Raw genomic sequence first — 24,199 nt, forward strand, 5'->3', positions numbered from 1 at the left:
TGAGTGTTTTTGTGTATGATGTGTGTGTGTGTGTTTAGAAAATCTTAGAGGAATGGAAAGGGATGAAAGTTAGGTATAGAAATATATTTCACACAACAAGAAAACAAGAAGAAAAGAGGAGACAGAGAGGAGGAGAAATAATAGGGAAGGTAGATTAAGGAAGAATTAGTCCTAAAACACACAAAATCTAAGAAAAGATGTCCAAAATATTTATAACATAAATAATGTCTTTTGAGCAAGGAGTCATTTAAAATGCAAAGTGGCAAAAAAATGGAAAGCATCTTTCATTTATGCACCTGAACAAGTAACACTAAAATTGTGATTAAAATACTTTTTTAATGTAAAAAAGTTTGAAAGGATGACTTCAGAGAAACCTGGAGGCTTTGGTATTTGGAAAGCCAAGTGAAGTGAACAGAACTAAAAGAAATATTTGTACAATGACAATAGTATTGAAAATTCAGTCCATTTTGAATGTCTGATAAGAACAATGGACTACTTTGATTCCAGAAGATGATGTCCAAAGCATAGTGACCCTCCAGCCCCCAACTGAGAGGTGATTGACTTTGAAAGTAGATTTATGATAAGGCCATGCAGGAACTTGTTTTTCTTGACTATGCATATTTGCAAAGTGAGTTTTGATTTTTATTTTTTTTCTCAGTTAGGGAGAGCAAGTGCAAAGTGCAAAGAAAAATTACTTTAAAAACATTTCCATATCATGTAACAACCAAGTAGCTCAGATAACAGCCATTTTAGACTTAAAGGTTAGTGGCAAAAATTAAATTAATACTAGATTTGAGTGAAGAAAATAGATATTTAAATCTAGATATCCCCAGTAACTAGGTCTACTTGGGATACTACAGCACTTCTGAGCCTCAATTTCCTATTTTTTTAAATGAAAATAAGACATATTCTATGAACCATTAAAATTCTGGGATTAACATAAGTCATTAAATCCTTTCATAATAACTGCCACAAATAGCTCTGTTTTCATATGATTTTATAAAAGAGGCCTAAATCTATATTTCATAAAGAAATGGATTCAGTCATGAAGACTTCAGTTCCACCTCCCCAACTCTCTCTCTCTCTCTCTCTCTCTCTCTCTCTCTCTCTCTCTCTCTCTCTCACACACACACACACACACACACACACACACACACACACACACACACATCAGATCTGCATTTTCAACAACATAGGAAGCCCCCGTGAAAAACTTCATCCATGAATGTACATCACTTTCTCTAAAATATAGTCTTATACAGTTGCCCATAAAAGAAGAGGTTAAGTGACTTGCCCAAATCACACTGACACACACACATATAGTCTCACGTAAAAACAGTGTATGCATAATTTTGAAATTAATGCTACATACCTTTTTTGTATTTTCTTTCTTTGATCACCTTATTTCCTTAAACTCCAGATATTTAATTCCCTACTCTTATTCATACATATTATCTTAAATATAGACATGAATGGGGACTTTAGGGTGATCTAATCTAACTCTCTCATATTTAATATGAGGAATTAAAGCCCATAAAAGTTATGTCACTTGGAAAGGTCATCTGTCTGGAGGGTAAGAATCAGAGCTGATGCTCAAAACTTTTGTACTTGCAAGTTTAAGGTTCTTTCCATATATCAATATTTGAATATATTTAAAACCTGATCTCCTACAAGCAGCCTTTCCGATGTTCCTTTATGCTACTTCCTGGACTCCAATTTACCCTATATGTAATTTGTTTGTATATAGCTGTTCACATTTAGTCTCCCTCCCCCATTAGTCTATGAGCTACCTGAGAGCAAAGACTGTTTTGTTTTGTTTTGTTTTGTTTTACCATTCTTTGTATCCTCAGTGCCTACTATGAAACCTGGCAGACAGTAGGTGTTTAAAAAAATGCTTTTTGATTTTATTATGCTCATTCTAGTTCTATACCTAAAATATATCAAAGGAAAAGGATAATAGCATAAAATTGTGATAACAACTCAGTTTTTAGTGACAATGGACTGCAAATTAAAGGAAGGACCAATCAGTTGGGGAATGACTGAATAAATTTGGCATATGGATATAAGTATGTTGTGTTTTCAGAAATGATATAAAGGATGAGAAGGCATAACAATAAATCATAAGACTCCATAAAAATTCTTTGAGACTATGGATGAAGATGTAGTTATATCTAAGAAATCATGAGCTATTGGCTTCTCTTTTATGTTTAGATTAGGCAAGTGATAGCCTTAGAGATACCATTAACAGATGGGAGCAGTATCCTTTAGAGGATCTGTAAGAGCTGTGAAAAGATAAAGACCACATAATAATCACCTTCATTCTTTCTTCGAAGATTTGCTTGGCAGAAATTTGAATCTTATCATCTCTGACCCTTGTATTTCTTTGTCCTGCAAGCATCACATTTGCTTATAATCTGAAAACATTGTAAATATTATAATTTTTTTAAAAAGAGTTTTGGGTGTTTAGACCAAGGTCATTGATATCATGTGTGTTTCTTAAAAATTCTTTTTAGACTCTGGATTTTTAAAAATTAATCTAATATCCATCCATTGAGCAAACTTTTATTCAATGAATATAATCATGCGATTATCAAACACATTATTTCACCAATATGATGTGTAGTAAATAGAAATGTTGCCATGGGGTCATGAAAACAAAGGTTTGCATTCTTCCCATAATTCATACTTAACATTAGCTAAGTCACTTAATCTCTTAGTGTTCTAGTTTAGTCAAGTTTCTAAGACTTAAATTATAGAGCAGGGTGTGACCTCCTCTAATACAGTTTTCTCACCAAGGGGTTCTCCACACCAAGAATATCACAGATCCAACAGTTGTGTCCATTTTGTTATATCCCAGACACTATGATAGGTGCTGGTCACACACACACACACACACACACACACACACACACACACACACACACAGACGTACACAAAAATACATAGACATAATTAGACAAAAAAGTCTCTATTCTCCAGCAACTAGCATTTTACAATATAGAATGTATTATCTTAATTTTTATGTATGAAAATTTGAAAAACTGGATGTTTAATGTTAGAATGGGAAGAATCTGTGATTTTTGTCACCAAGGAGAATTCTTAGTGTGGGAACTCCAAATCTCAATTTCCCTATGACTAAAAGGATGTGTCTTAAAGAAAACAAAGTTTAAGTGAATTAGTCATACAACCAGTAAGCATCAGAGGGTGATTTGAATCAAGTTGTTCCTGACTCCATTTCCAGTTCTCTAATAGGTGAAGTTACCTCCAATTTGAAGGTAAAAATGAAAAAGAAAAGAAATTAAGACTTGCTATTGAAACAAGAATGCAAATTTAAATACTTTTAAATCTCATTTCTTTAAAACCTGCAGCTTTTAATTATAGAATGCTATGAAAGCTGGCCCCTGCTCTAGGTAAATAGAAGTTTTATTTTTTATACTTTTTTATGTAGTTAAGAGTTAGCAATGCATTTGCATTTGGCACCATTGATTTTGTGTGTTAACTGAGTAGTTTTGTTTTGTTTTTTTTCTCAAATGAAAGGGTTTAGAATGGCAACTTAACTCCAGACATGTGGCATTTTTTATTATGGCTTTTTGAAAAAATGATGCACCTCATTTAATAAGGATCCATAGACAGTTACTCAAGTTAAGTAAATGTTCAGTACAGCTCTTCAGAGTGGCTGGGAGTTTCTAATGGCCATTATTTTTCCTTGTCAGTATTTCAGATTACCTGCCCAATTTGAATGGCACCTATTTTCTTGGAGCCTGTATATAAATTCCTGCTATCATTTTCCAAAGTACTGCATTATGTTTCATTTGTTTGTTTCCACTTTTCTACCAATAATTTACTTTGTGAGCTGTGCTATGTTTTTGAGAACTCAGAGACAATAGAACATAATGATAATGGAAAGCACTTAGGAAAAGAATCCTCCCAACATTACATATTAGTGTATTTGAAACTATAATAAGAATAGAAGACCTTTTCTCCCCAGCTTTTTATAACTTGTTCAGCCTCTCAGTTTCACTAAATGCCTCATTAGCTCTCTCTTAAATGTGCATTGTTTACCTGGGATGCAAGAGAGTTGTGTTCATCTTTAAATAAGGCTATTTTTCAAAGTGACAAAAGATTGTAGAGGCCATTTTGATGCTTTGAAATTTGTTGCTAAAATCTTCCTCTTAAACAAATCAAAATAGAAATTGTGAGGCTTCTCAAGAAACTTTTAAATTAAAATCTTCCCAAGATAAGGTATATTTTGGCATCATCTTTTTGAAAGAAAGTCATTTGGATGGGTGCCAGATTCATACTGAAGGTAAACTGTCTGGTTTACAACATGTCTGCATGATCTGTGTGTCAAATGGTTGTTTGACCTTGTGTGTCTAATTAGTGACAATGTTGTTCAATTTAAGAGTGTCTAGCAACGAAATTAAGCATGGAGTAGAAACAAAATTCATTGTCAGAGGAATTAGAGAACACTCATGTTTTACTGCATGTGCTGCAAATTCGCATATTAATGAGTATACCCCCAAGAAAAGTTATGGCCAATTTGAGGACTGGCCTTGGAGACAATAGAAGATAATTTAGTGTGAAAAACAATGGAATTTAGATCATTAATATATCACTTTAACCATATCCATGTGCACAGGCCATTAGTACCTTTAGCAGTCAAATGCCCCATTGCCCCACAGTTAATGGCATGTAACATCAGATCCCCTGGTCACAGACAAGACCTCCTGCTGTGATTCCAAAAGAGATATTTCCCGCTTCATTCTAGACAATGAACGCAAAATTTAATGACTCATCTTTAATTTTATATTCAGCTTCACCAGACTCATTTCAGAATATTAACATTTGAAATTAATTTATGACTAAGGCTTGCTGAATTACTCTGATTCAGGAGGAAGACTTTAGAATTATCCTTAAAGGCTATCTTATTTCCTTGGGTTTGTTTGTGCACATGCAATGCAATTATTATTTTGAATAAGCATGTAAAGTAAAATGGACCATGTGAACATCTTCCTAATTCTTAGAAGAATTCTTTAAGATAAAATTTAAAAAGAGAATTTTTCTGTCCTTACATGACCATTTAGTTTTTCTCAATATTTTTCAAACATAATTAAACATTTTACAAGATGCTATATGCCTTTTAAACATAAATATTTAGAGACAAAATGGGACATAATTTTTAAAATATGAATGATGACTTTGTGAATAATTACTGCCAGCAGTATTTCAAAAAACTCCTGTCCAATTAATGGGTTATAGTGTCTATGTTGACAGCATGTCTGTTCTATGTTAGCAACTGGTCATGGACAGGCTTTAATGAAGGTAACACTCAGGAGGCTTATCCTCTTCCATATGGAACAAAATAAGAAAAATCTCGACATTGATGTATGCATTCACATTACTAAAATGGCATTTATATAATACTGCTCTCATCAGGAAAAGAGTAATGATCTATTCTCTCTTGCTGGAGACAGCTATTTTCCTGTGCTGCTATACAATATCATGGAAAGGTAATATTAATACAGACCTCTTCTTTTTTCTTTCTATCCATTCTCTGAAAAAAGATAACTGATGAAAATCCTGACAGACATAGCAAGAATGGCATATGTGTACAACATCTATTGTTCAGTCATTTTTCAGTCATGTCTAACTCCTTGGTGACTGACTCCATTTGTTGTTTTCCTGGCAAAAATGATGGAGTGATTTGCTATTTCCTTCTCCAACTCATTTTACAGATAGGAACTGAAACACACAAGATTAAGTGACTTGCCCAGGGTCACACAGCTAGCAAGTGCCTGAGGCCAGATTTAAATTCACAAAGATTATTTTTTAACTATCTACTATATCACCTAGCTACCCCATAAAATGTCTGTTTCCATGTATAAACATATATATATGTGCATACATAATCATAGAAAATGAAAATAACACTAAATTGGGCATCAGTTTCCTCATTGTTAAATTATGAAATTGTACTAAATGTCCTTTAAAATCATTTTGACTTTGATATTATAGAACTTTCTCTGTAGGTATGTTTGTGTGTGTATATATATATATATATATATATATATATATATATATATGTGTGTGTGTGTGTGTGTGTGTATTTGTGTGTGTGTGCACGTGCACTCCTGCATATGTATAGTTAAAGAGAAGATAGAAGAATAGTTGGATAGATGGATGGATCAATCAATTGATAGATGATTGATATTTTCAAGTATAAATTAAAAAACTTTGGGATGTTTGACCTGAAAAAAGAAAAGATTATAGTGGCAAAATGATTATGTTCTTTAAGTATTTTTAAAGATTAATGAATAACAGAGCAACAAGATTTATATAGTTTGTCCTTGGGGAAAGAATTTAGCCCACTAGGTAAAAATTGCAAAGATGCAAATTTCAATCACAAAAGTCAATGTAAAAATATATAGAAGACATAAACAAATGCTTATTATATTTCCAAAGGTGGAGATTTGCATTTCTTATGAATGCATATATTCTTCATACTTTCTTATGGGGTGAAATAGTGAGAGGTAAACATCTGTCAATAAATGGAGAATTTGAGTACTGTACTATTATCTTCAGAAAATTCAAGGGAAGAGTAGATTACCTCTGAAGGATTGGTAGGGGGGCATGCTTATACTTTAGCAGATGGAGTGAATATGTTGTGATCAATGAGGTTAAATCATTCCTTGAGGTATTGAAATATATGAAAGGAAAAAACTTTCAAAGAATAAGAACTGGCCAGAAATGAAACAACTTAGCTTGGAATATAGTTGCTTTCACTAGAGATTAAAAAAAATTGAATGACATCTTCTTCAGGATATAGAGGACATTAATGCCTTAGGGACAGATTAGGATACATAGATGCTGAGTTATAAGGACTATATAACAGCTAAGATTTATATAGTGTTTTAAGGTTTGCAAAGCATTTTACATATATTATTTCATTTCAATTTTGTTACTTCCCTGTGGCATTATAACGTTTTACAGATTTTACATATATTTTAAAGATTTCAGGGTTGTATAGCTAGAAAGTGTCTAAGGTTTTGAACTAGGTAATCCTGAATTCAAGCTCAGCATTTTATTTACTACACCTCCTAGTTCCTTCAAGAGACCCTTTATATTACTAAGATTCTATTTCTGGCATTCTACTATTGGCAAGGAGCTATGGAATAAGCCCTGACTTTGAAGATAAAGAACCTGGATTCAAATTTAAACTCTGGCACTGATCACTGGTATGGATAATGGACAAATTATTCGATCTAATGTCCCCCAATTCCTTTTTCTATAAATGAAAGAGGAGATGAACTAAATGACTTCCAAAGACATTTCTAGCTCAAAGTCAATGAGCATAACTTTCCAAATATGTTTATATGTTTTACTACAATTGCTCTTCAGGCTTTTTGAAGACTCATGAGTCACATTTTTCTGGGACCAGTCTCCTTGTTCAACTATTAACACTGCAGGGGATATCCCAAATTTGTTATATACTTAAGTCATCTTAGTCATGAAAACCATTGGCAAATTCAATAATTGGCTGACAAATTTACTTGAGTCTTAATAATCTACCACAATTATCATACAATGCAGGAGATTTAAGAAACTTCTAGGTAGATCTGCTTGCCAACTACACTGTAAAGTGTATAGCTTGTTCTCTGTTTCCTTGTTTTCTTTCTGTCTTTTTTTGCCTCCATGGTAGATCATTCCCTTTCTTTGTTTATTTGTAAAGTATTCTATTCTTAGTCACTTCTTTTCTACTATCAAATTAAACACTCAGAAAAAGAACAAAAATCAGTGACCTGTGTGAATTCAAATCTAATTTATAAAATTATGAACCTCCTAATATAGAAAATTGTGATAATTTCAGTAGTAAAAATATGTTAGAGTACTTTCATAACTCCCCTAGAATTATCATAAATACTATAGACTGTTGTCAATTCCATCTGAATGTATAGTCTTATATCTCTAGAGAACACACAGTTATTTCAAATCAGGGTGGCATCATAGGACAGCAGTGTAGGAGAGGTTATACCACACAGCAAAATAGGCCAGTCATTCTTCTCAAGGACATAAAGTAAAAGCATGTCAGGTTCAGTGGAACACATGGAGCAAAGCAAAGTCCTGTTTATCCTTCTCTGGTTACATCTCTAATATGCAATATCTTTTAAAAAAACATTATAGATATTCCCATTGTCTTGTAACAAAGCAGTTATATTTATTCACTAAAATTTTGTAATGTAAATGTGCCAATGATATAGCAGAGAAAATATTTGAAGTTATGCATTTGCAGAAGTCCAGTGGGATCTTGGATGATGATCATGGTTCACGTTCACTTGGCTTTAGACTGGAATTATATTATGCTTATAGTAATTGACATATTTTTATGGATTCATTTTCTAATTTGGCACCCATTCAGACTTCATGGCTCTTGCTACAGTAGTAGCATGATGGATTACTGTGGGTTCTTTTCATTATTATTAAATGTAATTATTTTTTGCTCATGTACCCAGATGTGAACAGCGTCAGTTTTCTAATCTAATAATGCAGGCTGTTTGGAAAATATGTGCTGTCAATTAGATGCATTTTATAATAGAAACGATAAAAAGAATCATTAATGAAAAGTAGTTTGCCTCTCTTTGTACTGGCTCCAGTTAATCAAAGGTGCTTTGAAACTGAAATCATTAATTAACTTTGCCTGCTTTTGTACCAATCAAGTAACCAGAGAGCTGCTGAGAATTTGTGAAATAGACAGTTATTCCAAAAAGAATGTATTCACATGTTTTGTTTTCTAAATGGTGGGTGTTTTTTTCCTCATCTCTAACATATGGGACAATTGTAATAATATTTTTCAGATATGAAAATGTAATAATGCTTTATAGTTTAAAGTAGAAAGAAAACCAATTTCAGGTAAACTTCACTAGCATTTACACTGATAGTTGTTATTGCCAGATGTGGAAAGCATGCCAGGATTGCTATCAGGAAGACCTGAGTTCAAATCCTGTATCAGATATTTGCTGGTCATGTGACCTTGAACAATTCACCTAATCTCTGTCATTCTTGGTCTTCTCATCTGTAAGATGTAGGTTGAATGGAATGACATATAAAAAGTACTCAATATATGGCCTGATACATAGTAGCAACTTTATAAATGATAACTTTTATTATGGTCTCTGTTATATCTGAACCTTGTCAAAATACCATAAAAACATATGATAATATATGGAATTGGGGAGCTGTATTTCATATGCAGCCAGAAGACAGGGATTTATATACCAGCTTTGTTTTTTACATTTACATTTGGGCATGTAATTTCTACTTGCTACATTCCATCCATCTTCCTTCCTTCCTTCCTTCTTCCTTCCTTCTCTTCCTTCTCTCCTTTCTTTTCTTCCTTCCTTCCTTCCTTCCTTTACTTCTTTCTTTCTTCCTTCCTTCCTTTTCTCTCTTTTCTTTTCTTCTTTCCTTCCTTCCTTCCTTCCTTCCTTCCTTCCTTCCTTTCTTTCGTTCTTTTCTTTCTTTCACATCTAACTAAAGTCTATTTCAGTTCTATATTCCTTGACTTGTTTAGGTCTGTAATCATCAATTTAGAGCTAGAAGCCATTTAGTCCACAATTTCCATTTTACAGATGAGACAAATGAGATTCTGGAAGGTTAAATGATTTATGCATGCATGTTTATACAAACAGTAGATAATGGAAAGAAAAAATGTTTTGATTTTGTAATTTTTGCCTTCAAACGACACAATATAAAGTATTAGGGCGATTTCATAGATCAGAGAGTTTGAGGAGATAGATAATGATTTCAGGTATGAACTTTTTGGTGAGCAGCGTGGGAAGTAATGAATAGATTACCATAACTGAAATTAAGCCTCAAGTCTTGACTCAGAAACTTTTCATGGTGTTACTAACCTGGGAAGACATTTAACTTCTCTCTGCCTCAAAGATGCAGTGGTTAGAGTACCTTCCCTGAAGTCAGGAGGACCTGAGTTCAAATGTGACTTCAAACATTTATTAGCTGTGTGACCTTGAACAAGTCATTTAATCCCAATTCCCTAGCATCCAGGGCCATCTCTAGTCATCCTAATTCATATCTGGCCACTGGACCCAGATGGCTCTGAGGGGGAAAAAAGTAAGACTGTTGTCTTTTTACACTAGCCCCCTCACTCAAATTTAATTCACATGCACATCATGGCATCGTCTCCCTAATGTCTTCTCTTCTTTGAGAATAAAGGACATCATGACATAAAGTTATTATATTTGAAGGCCTCAAAGTCTCTTTAAAAAAATATACAATGGGGGCATCTGGGTGGTGCACTCGATAGAGCACAGGCCCTGGAGTCAGAAAGTCCTGAGTTCAAATCTAACCTCAGACATTTAATTACCTTGAACAAGTCACTTAACCCCACTGTCTTGCAAAAAATAATCTATGATCATGGGGCAGCTAGGTTGCACAGTAGATAAAGCACCAGCCCTGGAGTCAGAAGGACCTGAGTTCAAATCCGGTCTTGGACATTTAATAATTACTTAGTTGTATGACCTTGGGCAAGTCACTTAATCCCATTGCCTTGCAAAAACATCAAAAAATATGATCACTTGGCTCTGTATCTAGAGGACATTCTGTTTTAGATGTCAAGTAGTGTAGGTACTCGGAAGAAAAAACAACCTTGTTATATAGATCTGGGAACCACCTGCATAGGGATGGTAATTGAACCCTTGACATCTGATAAGACTTCCAAGTTAATTAATCTGAAAGAAAAAAAGAGAGCCCAAGACACAAACTTGAACAGATTTTATATTTAGTGAGCAAGGCATGTCAGAACAGTCAGCAAAGGAGAATGAAAAAAGAGAACCAAGAGTAACCACTATGTGAAAATCTACAGAAGAAAGTGTATCTCAGAGGAAAAGGTAATAGTTTCAAACAATAACAAAAGATATTATTTATATAACATTTATTTATTTACATAATTGTAATTTGTTGATTGGTTCAAGTTTAATTTTGGATTCTCTCCCAAGCTCCAGTGTGTCACATTACCAATTGCCTAAGGAAATAAATCCAAAATTGGATATAATCTAAACATCTCAAAGTCAACAAGCCCAAAACATTTCTTTTAAGATGTTAGCCTATCCTCCTTCTCTACTGTATGCCAAAAATCTCTTCATCCTATCAGCTCAGTCTAGCCCTACAATTCAGTATATTGGAGGCATTCAACATCCTCGTGGTCTTGTCTTTTGATTTGATGGCTTAAGTGCCAAGGGCAACTCTGCTTCATTCTTCATTAGGCTACATTCTTGACATTTTTTCCCCATGCTCTTCACCAATATACTTTTACACTCTATTCTCCCTAATCTTTTCAGTTTCCATTTATGTCTTATCTTCACCAATCAGAATGTAAGTTCCATCGAAGGCAGAGACTAATTTTCTTCCTGATTGTATTCCTAGCACTTGGTACAGAGACTAGAATATAATAAGCATTTGATTGACTGACATCTTTTCTCCCAATCCTAACCTGCTTCTGACTTTATTTACTACGTCCAGGCTTATTATCATCCTTTCAGTCACACAGATTCACAATCTTGGAGTCATCTGCTACTTCTACTTCTTCCTCAGTACCCATATTTGTTCAGGTGGCAAGTCTTTTTTTATTATCTTACACAACTTGCATAAACACTGCTTATAATTGTCCCTTCTCTACATTTACATAATGATTGCCCTGGTTCAAATTCTCATCACCTAAACTGTTTCAATAACATCCCAACTGGTTTTCCTACTTCAGTCTTCTTTCTTTTCCAAACTATTCACTACACAATTTGCCAAAATAATATTCTTGAATTATATCTCTTTCAAAATCATTTTGTTGCTGACTTGGCTTCAAAGATGCCCTATTATCTCTAGCACTAAACACAAATGATTGTTTGATTTTTAAAGCCTTCACAACCTGGTGCCAAACTACCTTACCAGCATTATTAAAATCATCTACTTTTTCCCATGTAGATGATTTCAATAATACTGGTGAGGTAGATTGGAACTAAATTGTGAAGACTTTAAAAGTCAAATAATCTGTGTGTGTGTGTGTGTGTGTGTGTGTGTGTGTGTGTGTGTGGTATATGTTCCAAAGGCCTATTAGTATCAGTTCTCTCCTCAATTTGTGGTTATGCCTGCCCTACCCTGAATGAGGTTTGAGGTAATGATATTGAGAGAGCTCCAATTTCTTCAGTCTCTATTCAGTTTTTCTTGAGAACTCCTTCAAGTTCTAGAAACTCTCTTTGGACTTTGGGTAGTAACACTTATAGCAGGGACACTGCTTCTAAATATAAAGAAAACTTTTGAAAAATTATACAGTATATTAAAGAAATATATTCAGATACTGTTATTTCCATTGGTCTTAATATGCCTTAGAATCAACAAACTGCATGAATTATTACGTTTCCTATTAATTCCTATCTTAACCTAACCTTTCTTCCTGAACTTCAATATATTATTCCATATTGAAGTATTCCTCTGTTTTTTTCCTCCCTTAATAATAAATTCTATATTCTTCATTTCATGACCTCTTATGTGGTTACTCTGACTGACTTGACATTCCAATGTTACCAGTCAAAAATAAAATGCTATTTCTCTTCCACTTATGTCTTATTTTAGTTTAATGCATTTAAGTTACTTATATATTTACCAAAAATATTCATGAATTCATAGTCTTATTTTTATGAGATTCTAAAAATGGATGTCACTCATAGAAGATTTTAATTACTACATATTGATTAACAACAGCAAAAATGGGGAACATGTGGATGAGAACATTTTAGATGTTATAAATTTAAACTAGAGAAATTCTTTAAGTAGTAATCTATAGTATCTCCCCAATCTATTGCTCCCCAAAAATATGAAGCTCTCTCCCCTCATTGTTCCAAAAATGTTTAATTATGCTCTGGAAATACCAGGTCAGTATTTTAATCCATAATGGACATATACCACCAAACTTCTGCTCCAGGCAGGTAAATATACAAGTAAATATGTATAGAAAGTTACATGCATAGTTATGCTATCCTACAGCAAAAAAATACATTAACATTTATAAAGGTAATCATTAATCATCCCTGCCATGATTTTATGATGCCTCTCACTTCATTTTTCAGGCTTTACCTAGCATTAAAATGGCACGTTGGTTCTGATTATGTCAGACTGTCATATTACCCAGCCTAACTGATTGTGATATGTCAAACTTAGCAGAGTGAATGAGACATATATGAATTTTCAAAGGACTTTAATATTTTGCTATGAGAATTCCCTCAATATGAGCCTTGTTTATCTAGGCTAAAGCAGAAAAATAAAGCATACAATGCTGTTTTCAGTGTTTTAAATGTCTAATATTTTTATGACCCTCAATTAAATAGGATAATTGGGATCATATTAGGAGTTGAAGCTGGATTTTGCATGCTCATATCTAAATTTCCCAGGGAGGCAACAAAGTACTGCATAATTAGGATTACCAGGGTTCAACGCTTGCCTCTGACATATGCTATCTGTACAACTAACTTCAAAGAGGATAATGTTTGATTATAATAAGATCTTGAAGAGAGGATAATGCCCCCCCAAAAAAAGGCTAAAACAGTATAGCCTATAAGAAACTGAGTGGTACAATAACTAGACTAATGAATCTGGAATCAGCAAGACCTGAGTTCAAATCCAATCTCAGATACTTACTAGCTGTGTGACTATGGGCGAGTCACTTAACGTCAATTTACCTCAGTTTCCTCATGTTTATTATAGGAATAATAGTAGTACTTACCTCTTTCAGCATTGTTATATGAGAAAATAATTGTAAAAGAGTTTAGCACAGTGTTTGGCGCATAGTTAAATGTGATATAAATTTTAGTTCCTATATCCAAAGGAATAATTGAAGTTGGGCATAGAATTAAAGAGAGTCAGGCTAGTGGGAATAAAGTTATTATTATTATTGATCATCTTGTTTTCATTTTTTCTAGAAGTTAGATAGAAAATGGTCTAGGTATAAGGAGATATACTGCTATTTATAGTTTTTTTATATTTAATATTGTATGCATTATCACTCACATGGAAACATAGCAGGTCTTTTTTAAATGAAGAAAAGTGTTAGGAGGTGAACTCACTGAAAATTTCTTCAGACCAACTCCAGTAGCAGAGAGGACATGGAGGAATGAATGGCATGCATCTCATTCTTTTCTCACATAATTTTGATTTGTCTTTCTAGGTTTCTATACTTTGAAAGTTTTTAATTCCACAAAGTTTAGAGATCACAGAAATTTGAAAAGCCTACATCTATAAAAGAACATTGTCCTCAGATATTTTATGAATTAATGTTATGTCTGGGCAATTATAAACTTCAATAAGTCAATTAAACAAGTATTCAAAAGGACACTTATGATACTATGATATTATGATAAATTCTAGAGATACAAACAAAAGTAAAAAAAAATATCCCTGTCTTCAAGTATCTTCACATTCTAATGAACTGCATATATAATGAAGAAAATACAAGATTATAAAAATAGATAGAAAATACTATCATCAGAAAATCATTAACAACTACGGGATTAGGAAAGGTCCCCTATAGAAAATGGAATTTCCTATAAGAGAGAAACTTACAAGATACCAAAGAAACTAGAAGGTGGAGAAGAAAGAGTATTATAAGCAGAGTTGTTTGCAAGTGCAAAAGCCATATAGATGGGCAGTGAAGTAAGGTGAAGAGAACAGCAAGAAGTGCGAAGTGTGTGAAGAGTATAATGTTCAAAAAATGGAAACGTACAGATTGTGAAGACCTTTAAATTCCAGCGGACTTTATTTTTCATCCTGGAGGTAACAGGTAAACACTGAAGTTTAATGAGCTGTAAGTGGGAGAGGAAAAGAAGATATGAATAGCTATATGTTTTAGGAAAATCATTGTAGCTTCTGATTAGAGGCTGAAATGGAATAGGGAAAGACTTGAGGAAGGGAGATTATTCACTGAGAGGTGATGACATATGGAACTGCTACTCATTGTATGAATTAAAAGTGGTAGTACATAAGAAATGTCCTTAATGTCAAAAGACAAGATTTGACAAAAAAGTGGAAATTTGTGACTAGTGAAAGTAAAGATGTGGGGATAAAACTGAGGTTTCAAGATTGACTTATTTAGGGGGAATGATTTGGTAACCTTAATAGGAAAATTCAGAAGAGGAGAGGCTTTGGGGAAAAAATAATTAGTCTTGTTTTGGACATTTTGAATTTGAAATGGTTATAGGATATCTAGTTTAAGATGCCTAAAAGGTAGTTGGTACTGTAGCTCAGAAAAGACACTAGAATTAGATATATCCATCTCAGAATCATCTGCAGATAGATCACAACTACAAATTCCATACAGTCTACTACATGAATTTTTAAAGATATTTTGAGATCTATATTTGTAATGTGAGAAATTGTCTTCTGTTCATTTATAAAAGATAATTGGGTTTTGAGGTATAATTTTTTGCCACTATATCATGCTTTTCTAGGTATTTGGTAGGAGTAAAATTGTTACATTTTATATTTCACACATTTTCTTCTTTTTTAATCATATTATATATATAATATATATTTTTATATTTACTGATAAATTCATACCCCTTAACAATAATCTTGCAATTTATTGTGTTCTCATTTATAACAATCATATAAAGAAACAAGAGTTAGTGTGGAGAAGAGGATAGAGAATGAAGTGACCTCAGAATCAACATAATCTTGTTTCAAGAATCATAATTGATAAATAATGACTATTTCATTGTGGACAGATTTCAACCTCTTTGCAAATCATAGAATATTTGGATGTAATTATTCAAAATCTGCCAATATGGGAAACTGAGGGGAAAGATCTAAATTGATCTAAATTGGCTAGAAATTTGACAATAAATTGGGTCTAAGAATACCCTATTTACCAGAAGGACCCTAAAACTAAATTACAGAACATTCTTATAGACATAAATGAGGAACATCAAAATGGGAACAAAAATGATAAATGAGGAATGATCTTAAAATTGAGGAATGTGAAACTGATTCTTATAGATATTTATACTTTATGATTGAGTTTCAGGGATAATTTGGGGGTATTTTGGAATGTTCCAATGTAATCATATAAAAGCTTCCTATGAAGAACAGGAATCTTCTATATTGGTAGGAACAACACTCAGGGCATAAAATTTTCCTATAATCACTATAACCTGCATGCTGCAGTTTTATTTTTCAGTAGCAATGAGACTCAGTTTGTCAGAGACTTTTTACCTAGCATTGAGGTATTTAGTTTGTTAGCCAACTCTCAGCTTCACTAAAAATAGGGACATTTTCTGACTGGAGCTAACTCCCTCTTTCAACTATCCTAAATTTTATATACTTCTTAATACTGTGATATATAAAATCATAGAAAAAGCACAAAATTTATGTTTTATAAATGCAATAAAAACATTATTATAAGTAAACAATTAATTGATAGCTAATATTCCATAAGGAATCTGCAAATAACCTCCCTAAAATACTTTCCTATGCTAATGAAATCAGAGTTGTTGAGCAATTAGAAAATCTCAGATTTGGAAGAGATTCCAAAAAATCAAGTCAACCCATATTTATAGGAAAAACTGTTCTATACCTTCTTTATTTGTGGTTAGATTGGATTTTGGCTTGACTTTGGTATTTATATTTTAATTAACATGAAAGTGTAATTATGATGTGAATAAATATTGTAGCTACAAAATAATTGTGACTACTGATATATTTTACTGGAAAGTCTCACCTAAAATTTTTGGCATTCAGTCTTCCCCTAGCATAATCCTAATAAGTATTTGAATTGCCTGGAAATAGTTAATATCACCTTCATAATAATAATAATCTTCAAAATGGTTATAAGGATAATTAGAAGTTTACTGCAAATAATTATGCTTATAGATTGTGCTTCAAACACAAAGGACAACAACCAACCAATATCTTATATCTTGCCACTGGACTATAGCTCTGAGAGGACAGAGCCAAATCTTATCTAAACTTTGTATTTAACTAAATGCAGAAGTTAGATTCAATGAACTTTAAGATCCTTTTGAGTTTTAAATCTATGATTTTATAATTCTATGCAATGGGGAACTATATGATGAGAAGTTCAGTGTGACTGGAGTATAGCATTCATCAAGGAAAGTTGTTTGAGATAAGACTGGAAATGTGAGGCTTGGTGCAAGATTGGGAAGACTTTGGTGCAGGCCATGGAGGTTTAAATCAACTTGGAAACACTAAAAAAAAAACATAAAAAAGTTTTGAGTACAAGTACATTGTGGATAAAATCTTGTGGGTAAAGCACATGTTTGAAATCAGTATATATATGAGTTTCCTGGGATCTTGACTTTCCACGTTTGTCATATTGTGTCCTTTGGAATTTTTGAACATCTCTATTTCCACATAAGTAAAATTTTCATTTTGCTTTATGCCTTACTACTTGCTCATGAAATTGTTGTGAGAGAATTTAAAGGAGTAGATGATTTAAATTGTGTTTATTATTGTTATTCAAAATAAGAATGCCTAGGAGTGTTGTTATTATGAGTTGTGCCTGTCTTCAGCCTATCTTATAGATCAGGATTAGAATGCAATGAGATACTTGCAGTGCATAAAATATTTAACAAATAGGATTTCACTCAATTATAAAATTGATCAATAAGGATACAATATTGATTCGGGGGGGATGAGGCTCCCTTTTGCTTATGTATCTGACATGGTGACAATGCATAATTGAAGAGGTATAATGACTATCATTGCAGTTAAAAATCCACAAAACCTGATCAGTCTTATCTTCTTATATCTTATATCTCAGGAAGTCATGCCAATTGATTAGTTCGAATCCTACATCTCTGGGCTAACCATGTCTAAAACCTTAAAATGCCACTTTAAAGAGGAATCAGCCATTGTACCCCCTGATAGATGAGCAGACTTTGATGTTCACCTACCATTCAATTCTCACCTCTTGAAATAATTGTCCAGTAACACTAGACAGAAATAAGACTTCCAATAGTATACTTAAGAAATATCCCTAAATTTTCCAGTTTTTTATTACATGGAAATCTAGATATATGAAATGCAGAGACCATTTCAGTAAATAAGACTTGACGTATAGCACATGAAAGCCCTGAGGGTGAAATATACTCTATGACATTCACCATGCTTTTTTGTCCTCTCTTCTCATTCTTTCTAACTCCAACTATACCCTAAAAAAATCTTGAGTTCAATATAATGCCAGTCTAAGATAAAAGAAAAGGAAAAATGTCCTATGCAATTTGCACTTTCATTCCATTATAATGTAATGGAGAATAAGAAAATCATACAAGATAGCATAAAAGCTGGGTAGCATTGGGGTAAAAATTACCTAAATGGATAAAAATATATGCTGAAACATTATTAGTCATATACATTTTTGGAGTCATATGAAATGGTTTCCTTCACTACTATTAGTCATTCCTGTTTTATTCACAGAAGACACAATTCCTCTTTAGATTTTATGTAGATGTGGTATGCCAGATTTACATTGAACAACTATGTTCTATGAGAAGCCAAGAAGAGAAGCATGGAGAAGCAGTGGAAACTGTGTTGAATTGTCAACTGAAAACTGGCTTTTGCTAAATTACCAGTATGAACAAGAGTAAATAACAACTTCTCCAGACCCTTGTATTCTCATACAAAATATAAGGAGTTTGCAGATGATAAGCTCTTATGAGGTCTTGCATCTTATGATCCTGTAATTAGCAGGAATTTAACCATAACTTAACAAAATTTCATTTATTCAGCAAACATTAATTAAGCACATATTATGTGCAACGTTTGGTGCTAGATATTACAAGGAATACAAGTGTGTCTAAATATAAATGGTAGTTAAAAATCCCAGAAATTATCATTTAAATTATCACATAATAAGAAAAGCACAAAATAATTTATTTATTTGATTTATAAATACAAAAAACTATTACAGAAATTTCAAAATCTCATGTCTCAAGTTATAAATTTTTTAAATTAATTCATTTGATCATAGAATTCAGTTTTCAGATGAGATTGCTGATTGGTTTTTTTGGTAGAAATTTTGGTTTATTTATTTTATATTATTATGATAATTTTGTTATAAAAGTAAATATAAACCCCCCTCCCCCTCCAAGAAGATGAGAAACCTCAAGAATAGTGAGAGAGAGGTAAAAAAAATGTACTTCAGTCTACGTTCAGATTCCAGTGGCTCTGTCTCTGGGGTGAGTTGCCTGCTTTATCCTAAGTCCACCAGAGAAGTTGCTTCAATATTTTTTCCACAGTTGCTATTACTAGCTGTATTTCCCTCCACTCTATTCCTCCCCACACTCATTTATTCTATTCTCTCTCTCTCCTTTCATCCTGCCCCTGTACAAAAGTGTGTTGTATCTGAGAACCCTCTTCCACAGTCTTCCCTTTCTTCTATCACCTATTTCCCCCTTTACCCCCCCATTCCCCCTTATCCCATCCCTTTCTTCTCATTTTTCTCTAGGGTAACCTCTCTAGGTTATTTCCTCTCTGATCCATTTCTGATGAGAAAGAATATTCACTCATTCCCCTTTGCCTTCCCCCATTCCATTCCATTGCAAAAGCTTTTTCTTATCTCCTATGTGAACTATCTTAACTCCTTCCTCTCCTTTCTCTTCCTCCCAGTACTTCCCTTTATCACTCATTGACTCCATCTTTTTACGATATTATACCATTATATTCTTCTCCCTCCTGTGCCCTGTCTATATATGCTCCTTCTAACAGCTCTTATAAATGGGTGTTTTTTTGGGACACCCCACTGGGACCTTTATTCCTCTCAGGTCTCTTGCCTGCACTTTGATGACCACAGGCTGTCCCCTATGCCCTGGAGCTGTGAGGAGGATCCCTGCTATCTTAGTATGAAAGGCCAAACTGCAACCTGAGTGTGGGCAAACAGCAGAGTCCTGCCCCATGGAAAGCAGAGAGATTTCTGCAGTCTCACCTGACTCCCTTACCATCTGAGGACTGTGCTCTGGAGGTGCAAGCTGGTTTCCCCCATTCTTGCTGTAGGTTCTGCAGGCTTGTGCTCCTCACTCCACACTCATTCTGGTGGAGCAGAATTCTCTCACGGCCCTTTCAAGCTGCTCTGATGATCCCTGGGCTGGGTTGGGCTGGGCTGGGCTGGGCTGGGCTGGGCTGGGCTGGGCTGCAGCTGGGGCTTTTTTCCAACTCCCAGTCCTGGTGAAATACACCTTTCCCAAGGAACTTCTAAGTTATCTTGGACAGGGAAAATGCATCACTCAGTCTTTCTGTGGGTTCTGCCCCTCTAAGTTTTGAGTAGTCATAATTTGACAGCTTTTGGAGTTTTGGGGGGAAGGAGTTTCCGGGAAATGCTGCCTTCATGCAGCGATCTTGTCTTCACCCTTAAAACTGCTGACTGTTTCTTGAAGAAAGAAATGCAACAATTTTTTGATCTTTGAAAAATATTAATAAAATCACCTGTCACTAGCTTTTCAATCATGTCCTTAATTGCTTGAAGCTGCAAAACTGTCAGATTATTTTCTATGTTAAAATTCCTTATACTTCAGCTCTTTGAAGTTGCATTTCATTTACAGATTTAGCTTTCAATATCAATTAAGGGTAGAAAGGCAATGGGGAAGTACATAATTGGATTGATGTTTAAGGAGTATAGTTATGGGAGTTGCACTTCCAGACTGGACCAGACAAACTGAAGAGTCACACCTTTTCTTATCAGTCCTGGAAGGCTATTTAAAAGATATAGACTCTTGAGAGTGTTTAAATAGTAAGAAATATTGATATCTTGTTGTGTGGAAGAAGAAAGGGTTTTTTCAAATTGTAGAAATACTGTGGAAAAGCTACATGGTGAATTTGAATAGATTTACCTAAGATAAGAATATATGCTAAGATTTAGGAGAAGGGTAGATTAATTGATGTAGTCTAGGCACACTGTAAAAAAAGTTTCTGAACCATAAACTAAAAATTCTGGAATTTATCACTAAGACAATTGAAAACTACTAGAAAGCTTTAAAGAAATGTGAAAAGGAATCATACATAGAAGTGAAGGATGTAAAAACGTGTAGAAAGATGATTCTTGCTTTAAAATCAAGTTCTCATTTATTACAACAAAACCAATCAGTGAGTAATATTAAGAAAAATAATAACAGAGAAAGAGAAAGGGGAGAGGGGGAAAAGGAGAGAGAGAGAGAGAGAGAGAGAGAGAGAGAGAGAGATGGAGACTGAGAAAGAGACAAAAAAGGAAAAATAAATCCTCAAAGAGAAAATAGCAGAGGAAAACATAAATTAGAAAAAAAATGAGTAAGTAAAATTGGGGCCCAAACAGTAAGAAGTATGGAATAAGTAAATATATGAAAACAGAAGAAATATCCAGAAGAAAGGAATGATACTTTGGTAGAGTTTCAGAAGACAAAAGCAGCAAAACCAACCAAGAAATCTTTCAGAGAGGTTTAGAAATTCAATATGGAATTAAAACAAGATGTATGGATAAATCTTACATGTCTTGAAGAATGTCAAAAGGGAAATAAACAGCTTCATGTGTGTGTTGTAAAATGCAAATAAAGTAATGGTTTCATTGAAAAAGAGAATAGAGGATACACAAGAGAAAAAATTTAGCCCTTCAGTCATGGCGTATTTATTAATGCTTATTATGTACTGGATATTGTGCCAAATGCTGGGAAATAAAAAATGTAAAAACAAAATCAAATTGTGCCCCTCCTCAAAGAATTAAAAACAGGAATAGGGAAGTACAATATCTAATAATTAGATACATATAAAAAACAAATTAAGGCAACATGAAAGGAGAAAGCATTAGTTAACAAGTTACTTAACTCCTCCAAGAACTACTCTCTATATCTGTAATAAGAATAGTTTGTTACCAAAGCCAGCATTTATATGAACACAATTGTGAAACATTTTTAACAAAAATAAAAGTCATCTCTAAATAATTGGAGAAATATCAATTGCTCATAGGTAGGCTGGGCTAATGTAATGAAAATGATAATTCTTTCTAAATTAAATTACATATTCTGTGCCATACCAATCAAACTACCAAACCATTATTTTATAATGCTGGGAAAAATAGAAACAAAATTCATCTAGAGAAAAAAAAATGTCAAGAATATCAAGGGAATTAATGAAAAACGTGCAAATGAAGCTGACTTCGTCATACCATATCTACAACTATGTTACAAAGGGGCAGTTATGAAAACTGATACGGACAAAGAAATAGAAAAGTGGATCAGTGGAATAGATAAGAAACATCAGTAAAAACTATGTGATCTACTATTTGATAAACCCAAAGAGTCCAGCTTCCAGAATAAGAAGTCATTATTTGATAAAAACTTCTGGGAAAACTGGAATACAGTCTAGCATCTCACACCTTATATTAAGATAACATTGAAATGGGTACAGAATTTAGACATAAAGGATGTAGCCATAAATTAATTAGGAGAACAAGGTATAATTTATAGATCTGATATATGGAGAGGGAAGATTATGAACAAATGAGACAGAAAAACTTATAAACTGAAAAATGGATAATTTTGATTATGTTAAATTGAAACACTTTTGCATAAATATAACCAATGCACCCTAGATCAGATGAAATACATAAAGCTAGGAAACAAATTTTCACAGCTAGAGTTTCTGATAAAGAATTCATTTCTAATATATTATATATATATATATATATATATATATATATATATATATATATATATATATAAACAGAGAGAGAAAGAGAGAGAGAGAGAGAGAGAGAGAATTGAGTCAAATTTATAGGAATACAAGTCATTCTCCAGTTGATAAGGGACAATGGATATGAACAAGTAGTTTGCAAGATTAAAAAAATAAAGTTATCTATAGACATAAAAAATGCTCTAAACCACTATTGATTAGAGAAACGCAAAATAAAACAATTTTGAGGTACCTCATACCTATCAGATTGGATAAAATGACAAAAAGGAGATTAATCACTACACAGAACATGTGGGTAAATTGGAACACTAATGCATTTTTAATGGAATTGTGAACTGTTACAACCATCTGGAGAGGAATTTAAAATTATGCCCAAAGGGCAATAAAACTGTGCAAACCCTCTGATCCAGCAATACTACTATTATGTCTATATCCCAACGAGACCATAAAAAAGGGGAAAGTGCTACTTGTATAAAAATATTTATAGCAAATCTTGTTATAATGTCAAAGACCTGGGAATTCCCATCATTTGGGAAATGGATAAAAAAAAAACAGTGTATGAATGTTACGGAGTATTATTGTTCCATTAAGAAATTATGGAAGATGGTTGAAAGAAGACAGGCACTGTGTTAAGTGCTCCATGTGTCCCCTTAAAAATAACATGAAAGAAACCTCTTAACAGAAACTCGATCAACAAAACCCAGAAAAAAGAAGCTAGGAGAAGAACACCTACCAAATAGGTCTGTCTCAGCAGACCATGGGTGAACTGAAAAAGGAGACCAGAGGGTTCTGTGCAGGGACAGCAGCTGGGGGTGGGGGAGCCAAAGGACCTGCATTAACCACAGAGACTTTGGTGAGAGGTGAGTTGAGAACCAACTTTATCCCACCTCCAGGGGGAGGGGAGGTCTGCATATCTGAAAATCCTCCAGTTTGGTGTGGAACCTGAACTCCATACTTTTGGAGCATTCTTCCAGGAATAAACAGTAGCCACCCCTCCCCCTGCCTCCCCACCCCATTAGGCACAGGTGTGGCCTACAGAGCACACTTAGCTGAAAGAGAGATTGGCTTCCAGCACATTGTTCAAGGTCAACTCAGACCCAGCTTCCCCTCCTAACCCCCTCCTCACTCCCTCCAGAATTGGGAGAGGGTTTCAATCACTCCAGAAAAAGCAACCAGCACCCCTTACTGGACAACCATTGGAACTACTAATCCAAGTGAAAGAAGCATCTAGAGATCTTCAAAAGCAAACCTCTGAGAGCCAGCCCCTACCCGAACACAAGATCTTAGAAAAATAAAGAAAAGCTAGTGAAAACGGGGACCCATGAAGAAATACTTAGTACCAGATTCTAACCCAGAGAGATCTAGCATTTCTGAGGAGAATATGAATTGGTTTGCCAGCCAAGAAAGACTTCCTTGAAAAAATCAGGAAGAAGTTTAAAAGTCATAGAAAAAGTTGGGAAAAGAAACT

Source organism: Macrotis lagotis, chromosome 5 (genome assembly GCF_037893015.1).
Source record: "Macrotis lagotis isolate mMagLag1 chromosome 5, bilby.v1.9.chrom.fasta, whole genome shotgun sequence".
Classification (NCBI taxonomy): Eukaryota; Metazoa; Chordata; class Mammalia; order Peramelemorphia; family Peramelidae; genus Macrotis; species Macrotis lagotis.